This window comes from the organism of the source record quoted next, unplaced genomic scaffold (genome assembly GCF_019419815.1).
Source record: "Pyrus x bretschneideri cultivar Hongxiangsu unplaced genomic scaffold, Pyrus_bretschneideri_v1 Contig78, whole genome shotgun sequence".
NCBI lineage: Eukaryota > Viridiplantae > Streptophyta > Magnoliopsida > Rosales > Rosaceae > Pyrus > Pyrus x bretschneideri.
The window spans coordinates 1,641,674-1,650,236 of NW_025999818.1; positions in this window are offsets into that span (position 1 = coordinate 1,641,674).

Below are 8,563 nucleotides of genomic sequence, written 5' to 3' on the forward strand. Positions count from 1 at the left end.
AATGGCAATTAACAGTTTGTTTTTTGTTTTTGGTTTCAAAATTCTTATGTTGCAGAGATGATGGGTCCTAATTTTCTTGTCCCCTCTTGGTTTTTCAAAGATCTTCTTTATTGCCTTGTATTGGTCGGTGGGCCATAGGCATAGTGAAGGAATCTTTCTAGCATGAAGCCGCGCCCTTGACTTCGACATCTTCTTCTCAGCTGATTTCATGATCCAATAGTGGACAAAGCTTCTGGGGAATTTTATATTTTTGAGAAATGAATTTTTTTTTTTCCGGGAAAAAATGATTTAGGCACGCTATAATTGAATAAAATGTGCAAAATAAAAAAAATAGGTGTCATTTACATTTTCTTTTCTTTGTATTCAATGCAATAGCTGCACTATGAAAATTCTTGGGTGTTGTTCACCAAAAAAAATTATTTTAGCTTCTTTTTTTTTTTTTTTTTACAGATTCTGTTAAACTAGCCTTTGTTTTTAAATTCAGTTTTTTATGATTTGAAAAAAAAAAAAAAGAATTTGGAAATTAATTTTTTTATTTATTTATACTAGCATATGGGCACACACAAAGTGTGTGAGAATTTTTTTATTTTTGTCTTTGAAATAGAAGGAGAGAGGAAGAGAGTGATAGATAGACAATGTGGGAGTGAGAAGTTTTTTTTTAATTAGAGATATGTTAAAATTACATGTAGGTGAGGCTTTGAAAAAGAAAAAGCAAAATTTGGTTGTGTGAAACTACATTTCTGCCCCATATTTCTTATTCATGTTTTGTTTTAATTAGAGGGTTGAACTGGTAATTTCATAGAATTTTGGTTGACAATGAGTGTTATTAATTAGTAGAGATTTATTTTTCAAATAAATAATTTAAAAAGAAAATGCAAGTTAATCATAAACCATCCACTATTGTGGTGGTTGGGGGGGGGGGGGGGAGGGGGGGGTGTTGTGTTTTATTTTTCCGAAGCTTTTACATTTTAAAATTCATTAAAATTTTAAAATGTGTTGTTAATTAAACTCTTTTAGTCAATGTAATGTAATTTTAGATTTGTTGTAAGATAATTTATGGTATTTTGAATGTAACATCCCACATCGCCCAGGGGAGTGATCCTTACATGTATATTCTCATCCCTACCTAGCACGAGGCCTTTTGGGAGCTCATTGGCTTCGGGTTCCATCGGAATTCCGAAGTTAAGCGAGTAGCACGCGAGAGCATTCCCAAGATAGGTGACCCACTAGGAAGTTCTCGTGTGAGTTCCCAGAAACAAAATTGTGAGGGTGTGCTAGGGGCCCAAAACGGACAATATCGTGCTACGGTGGAGTCAGGCCCGAGAAGTGGTCCCGCCCCGGGCCAGGATGTGACAATTGGCCCAGGGTGGACCACTTCCCAGGCTCGCTCCACACGGTTTTGTTTCTGGGAACTCACGAGCAACTTCTCAGTGGGTCACCCATCATGGGATTGCTCTCGCGTGCTACTCGCTTAACTTCGGAGTTCCGATGGAACCCGAAGCCAGTGAGCTCCCAAAAGACCTCGTGCTAGGTAAGGATAAGAATATACATATAAGGATCACTCTCCTGGGCGATGTGGGATGTTACATTGAATGTTTCATTATTTTATGAAGCTCCCTTTATATGTAAAGATAAAAGCTAAAGTTCACATTTCATGGTTTCAATTTTCTCAATTTTAGTCCTTGTTGTTTTAAAAATGATTCAATTCAAGGACACGTCACATTTTTCATTCATTTAGTTAACTGAAGTGCCACTCACATGAATGGCCATTTCAATAATTTTAGGACAAGTCAAGACACTTCGGAGATTTTGTCATATTTTGCTACTTTAAATACTGAATAATTCACTTAAAGTGTGTAAAAATTGTTGTAATAGTTTTTTTTTTTTTATGTCCAAAGAGTAGTTTAATTGGTGTAGTAAATTTAGGATTTAGAGAAATCTACACCATCGAATTTGAGATACGTAAAATGTTTGCAGTTGTACAAATTGATCGACCTCTTTTAGAGAGGATATTACAAGTTCTTACTTCTTGTTGCTTCCCTAATACTCAATAAGGAAAGAATGCTAATTAGAACGTCGTCAGGTAGCTTACTAATCCATGTTAGAATATGAGTATGACTGTGAGTGCTAGAAACTGGCTATAGGTGTTTCAATTGGTATGGAAAGGTCTTGAATTGTAGAGTTTTAAGTTGTCCTAATCAGTTTAGGATTGAAGCTTTAATTAAATCGTGATACTTAGTACTCATAGTTGGATTGGAATTGTGTGTTTGTTTCCTACGCTGATTTTAATAAGGAAATCACAAGGATTGTTTCAATATAAATACTGGTCTCTGCTCTCACAAAACATACGCTTAATTTGAACTAAGACCTACTGTTAGTTTGAGTACTTTTGGTTTTGCAAGAGAGGAGAATGTGCATTGTTTAGAAGTCTGCTTGGTCTTCTTCGTCTACTGCTTCTATGGGTTAGTTTGTTATTGTGTTTATCAGATTGTGATTTTAATACTTGTATAAATTGTGGTTCATGCGCTTAATCTCTTAACTTGTGTTTTTTATAATAGTCTTACATGTGGTTTCAGAGCCTAAGATTTTTGCCATTGAATTCAGATTGAAAGTATTAAATTGAAGTAGTAATCGACGTGATGGTTTAGTGGGAATCGACTATGGTTTGCAAAAGAATTTTTTAAGGTTTTGAAGAAATAATAGAGAGGACGTCTTTATGTAAAAGATTAGGTAGTGTTGTTTTCAAAATTATTTGACCATTGCAATTTTGAAAAGGGGGAAAATCATGTTCTATCTAAACCATCTTTCTGCAAAAGATCAAGGGGTTGTTGAAATTTGTGAGTATATGAACGCATACATGCACATGTAAAATTGATTTTGAGCTAGAATTGTTGTTGTACATATGTCAATATTGGAGGCCATGGTTTTGTGTCTTGATGCATCTATTGGTTAGCCTAATAATTAATCTTTTTATTTGTTGTTGTTGTTAAATTAATGGTTTGATATTAGACTAATGAAGCATTGATGCGTATGTTGTCTAACATGTGGATGCAACCATCTTCTCCTTTGACGAAAATGCACCTGCAAAATAATAACACCTAAGATTAAGGGCCTCACGCGTCCACGATGATTTTTGTTTTTTTTTTGTTGGGGGGGGGCTTTGACTGAACAATTTTCAATGCCAAAGTTAGAATTTGAGAGAGAAAGTGTTTAGGAATTTTTGGGTAGATAATGGCTTAACATTTTAGTGAGAAAACATGGCTATTTATAGGGAAGTGACTGGCCCTATTTGGAGAAAAGGGGCCAGCCACATATGGTCAAATTGTGAGTGTAATTGCAAGATATTATTTGAAATAATTTCTTACAATTAACTTGGCAATTAATTCCAAATTGAATCGGAAAATTGGAAGTTACCTTTTGAGTGAGGATTTGATGAGGAGTGATTAGATGGTTTTGAATAAATACCATTTTGATCACCTTTAACTCTTCCTTGATTGAGCTATTATTATCCGTTGTATGCGCGTGGGAATCCCGGTGTGCCTCAAGGGTAATTTTGTCCTCCTCACCCTAAAGTCCACATGTCACCTTCATAATTTTCTTGATTATTTTTTGCTCCACAAATGCCCCCACACCTGCTGGGCTGCTCGAAGGAAATGGCAGCAGGTGTAGAGATCTCAAACTTTGATGTAGATTCCTACTTAGACTTGGAATTATATTCTTCTAGGAAAAGGAAATAAATTACCTCCAAAGCCTATTTAACCCTACCTTACATAGGGGATTAAATCAACTTTGGAAGGCAATTATTTATCCCTACAAGAAAGAGAGAAAACTAAAGGAGATTTGTTCCCCATCCCCTAGCACTCTTCTTTGTTTGCCCGTGCAAAGAACTCTCTTTTGTTGATTTCCTTGTCTTCTCCGCGCCGCACCAATGTAAGAAAACTTAATTTTCTTTGTCTTCTTCTTGGGTGGTGCTGCCATGGTGCAGCCGTCAGGGTGGTGCAACATGTCGGTTGGCAAGGGCTAGGAGTCAGCTTGGCATGGGCCGAGAAAATGGTGTGGCAGGGGCCATAACTTGTGCTGCTCGACTTAACTGAAGCCAAGGGCTGGCTCGGCATGGGGCGAGGAAGTGGCGTGGTATGAGCCACGATTTGGGCTGTCACGTCTAGGCTGCTTGCCAATAATGAGGAAACTACTTGAGTTTGATTTCTCAACGGTTATAGATGGAGCAATCAAGGACAGAGTTGCCAAGATCAGAGTTGAAGATAAAGTGTCAGATAAGCGAACTGTTGAGTACGAAGTGGCTGATGCCCCTGACCATTTGTTCCTTAGCTGGTCTTTAAGTATTCGATCTTTTGAGCTGTGTAGCATTCTCACACTAAAGAGTAATTATCCTTTCACATTGGAAAGCAAACCCAGATGGGTGTCGGGGAATTAGTTTACCCTCTCACACTGGAAAGCAATTAGTTTATCCTTTCACACTGAAGAGTAGACCCAGATGGGTGTCGAGGAATTAGTTTACCCTGCATACCCAAATGGGTGTCGGAGAATTAGTTTACCCTTTCGCACTGGAGAGCAATTAGTTTATCTTCTCGCACTGGAGAGTAGACCAGGATAGGGGTTTGAGCAGTTGTTGTAAACAACAGTTGAGCTAGGCTTATGAATAACTTCTTGAATCTTCATTGAGAGTAAAGAAATGGATCAATTGTGCTGGAAGGTAGAAAATACATAACAAACTCGATAATCCTTGGCTTGTGAGGTCTTGTTCGTCGAGCTACTTGAGACTTCAAACTTATTTGGAAAAGCTCTAATGGGGTTCAGGGGGTGATGGAAACTTCCCCTGCTTGTATAGGCCGTGTCGTTGACCTGTCAAGATATCCGTCGCATCAGCCCTCATTTGTCAGCTTCTTAAGGTACTGCTTGCATTTCAGGCAGTCGTTGGTAATATGGCTTGGTCCTTGATGGAATGCACAATACTTTGTTTGATCTAGCCTGGTAAGATCACCATTCATGGGTGGCGACATTTCGAACCAAGGTTCATTCTTGAGCTTATGGAGAATTTGGCCGATTGGAACTGTGAACTTGGTGAATGTTTCGGGCGCTAAGTCTTCTCTGGTCGAGGAATGTTCTATGCGTTTCTTTTCCGACTCGTTTTTGTTAGATTGTTTGGCCTCGTCCCATAGTGCGAGCTTCTCCGCCAAAAAATATAAAGCTGCCATGGTCAATTCTTCTTACATGATCAATTTTTTGAATAAAGGGTGTTCGGCGGGAAGCCCATTTCGGAATGCTGCCGTTGCTATGTCTTTGTTGCAGTCAACAATCTTGGCCTTCTCCGCTTTGAACCTCTAGACATAGTTGCAAATTGTCTCCATCCCAAGGGTCTTTTACGATGTTGAAGAGTGATAGGAGCATATTTATGCTACTTAGCTATGTTGTTTCCTTACATTTAGTTAGCTAATTACTACTTATTTTAGTCTTTTAAGCTATTTTCATATGTTTGTTGGTCTTAATGGCAAAAGGAGCAAGAAAGTGCATTTTGAAGCTATTTGGAGCAGTTTTGGGCATGGATTAGATCGCTTAACTATAGAGCAAAGTGGATGGATGAAATTGAAGTCAAGAGAGGCTAGGAAAGGCTACAAATCTGGAGGAAGAAGTTCAAATGCAAAGAAGATAAGGAAATAGTAAGAAATAAGGAACCTTATCCAACCTTATCTTACCTTATCTTAACCAACCTTATCCTATTCTATCTTATCTTATCCAAATTAGGTTGTGCCTTAATTCCAGCTATTTAGAAGGGATTAGTTATACATTTAAACACCTAATTCATATTCTAGAAGCCTAATCCCTTTGTATGTTGTCGCATGTAGACCATTCATTGGGGATTTAGGAGTTGTAATCCCTCTTCTATACCTATGCTGTGAATCCTTGTCCATTTAGGTCTAGAAATCTATCTCAAATATCCTTTCTAAAAGCCCTATCTTCCTCTTACAAAGGTGCCGCACCTATCATTCTAGAAACCCCAAGTCTATGCCGTGTATTCCCTATCTCATTCCCCTTTGGTTTCTGCCAAGTCTTAGTCTTTTTCCCCTAGGATTGTGCAAACCTTTTCCCACCTAAATTCTACCACACCCTAATCTGATTTCCCTAGGGTTTGAGCCCTATAAATAGAAGCCTTTGCCGCACCATTTATCCATCTATTCACTCATTCATTCATTCATACTTTCAGCCATCAAACACCACAATTCACACCACATCACCCTAGTGCCGCAAGCAAGGAAGGAAGGAGAGGAGGACTTGTGCAATCTGCCATCCAAGGAAGTGTCGTGCATGCCATTGGAGTGTGGAGCATTTCTTGGTTCTTTCTATCCTTAGTTTTAGTTCAATGTTTATGTTATTTTGGTTTTCAATTATAATGAACATGTGGAACTAATTTCTTTTTAGTAGGAGGTGAATTCGAAGCCATGATTATATGTTTTATATGAATTGATTACGTCTAGTTATTGTTTCTTAAGCCTTGAATGTGATTTGCTTATCTAAGTTATCAAAACTTGTTTATGTGTGTTGGTTGAGGGTCGCCACTTAATTTGCATGCATGAATTTGATGCTAGAGTATAAGGGAGTTTCACGTAATAGTTATTCACTTATATTCACAAATAGTGGAGATTGCTAGTCATAATCGTGTTAAGTAAATCCTTGTTATGAGTCTCATGCGTTTCATAGTGATAAATGTCTTGTCAATGCTTATGGTTTTCACAAAAATTAAAGACTTTTGATATGTATCTTTGTTATGCGTTTCATTAAAGAACTTGAGAGAGATAATTTGGTTGTAATGTGTATTCATTCAATTCAATGAAATAAGGAAAATCTGATGGTTAGTTGTGCGATGCAACTAACTTGGGGCATTGTCATTCATAATCTAAAGCAATAATAACTGGAAATTGGTTTATATGCATATATCATGTGTGGAGAAGGACCCTCTAACTAACCTATCACCTGTTTAATTCACTCAAATTCGTTTTTACAAAGTGTTTTATACAAAGTTTCTGTTTTAAGTTTTAAATTTGTCAAAAACAATCCCCCTTTCATTTAGTCTTGTTATTTGAGTCAAAATCTATTTTTTTTTAGTCTTTTCAGTCAAGTTAAGTTTTGTTTTTGTCCAAATCACTTGTTAGGTCTAGAATTGAGTCTTTTTTATTGTTGGTTGTTGTTTTAAGTGTCTTAAGTTAGTTTTGAGTCTATAGAGTCTAGTTTAGGGTTTTTTAGTCTTATTTGTATTGATTAGCATCCCTAGTTAATCCCCGGTCTAGAACGATCCCTACTTACATATCTACTACAATTGTCACAATAGGGTTTAATTTGTGTGTCAAGTAAATTTTTACATCAAAAGATGGTTGAATGTCTTTTTGATTGAGTGGTTAGATGATTACTCCTTAGTGAAAACTAAAGAAACCAGTCTTCTGCCTCGCCTTGTAGAGTTGTGGCAAAAATTTTGTACATAAGCGCGTCGTTGTTCTTGTAGAGGATCATGGTACTAGCGGTAATGCTTGAGATGTCAATCCAGATCTTCGTCTCCCTTGTACGGAGTAAAGTGAGGCATAATGAACCCGTGAGGTGGATCTATCCGCTTGATTTCATTCGTGAATGGTGACCTCCTTATGTTGGTCATGTCTTATTGAAGCACATTATCAGTAGCCTCATTACGTTGGAAATTGCGCAATCGTTCAGTCAGAAGCTCTCAACTTCTTCTTGAATTTGTCTCTGTTGGGGCAGTGGAACTTTTGGCTGCCCCCGATCATTACCTGTTGTTCTAGGTCATTTTTCTCTATGTTCGTCTCGTCTATGCCACAGTTGTGGAGCAAGTGGCACGTTTCTGGCAAACGAGTAGGCTGATCATAGGCTACCGGTTGAACTTGAATGGAATTGAGTGACTGCTTCTCTCTGTTCACTATGCTGCCTACTCCAATGTGAGGTGGAGAATGCTTTTTGTGACCCTAGTTGTGAAATAACACTTCGCCTAGAAGGTTGTCTTTGTTGATACTCGAAGTGTGGCCTCAACAATGAACGTATGCTCGTCCGTGGGCTTGATCAGGAGTGCACGCTCTTTTGCTTTCTAAGACGAGAGTATACACTATCCCGAGGACTCAGGCGGGAGCGTAAACTGCTACAACATCGTGACTGGTTGAGGGGCTGCTTGCCAAGACGCTGCTAGAGAGGTTCGTCGCCTACCCTTGTCATGCTTCGGGACACTTCGTCTAGGGCACGCTGCATCTCTGTACGTTGCAAAAGCTGATTCACCAAGGTTGTCTACTGCGTAAAGGCGTTTGCCAACTCTATGACTTATCGGGGCAAATGTTGTTTGCCATGCAGGATGGAAGGGCTTGGATGGTAGGTTTCTCTATAGGTGGTAGAAGTGTAGTGGACTCCGAGTGCAAATTTTGAGCCAAGATAGGTCAAATTCGTAGGAACAAGGGGTGAAAATGCCCCCAGTTCAATCGTTAGTCCAGAAATTTGAAGCTAGAACGGTTGAACAGATCTTGGACCGTTCAGGATCGCCAAGTGAACCACG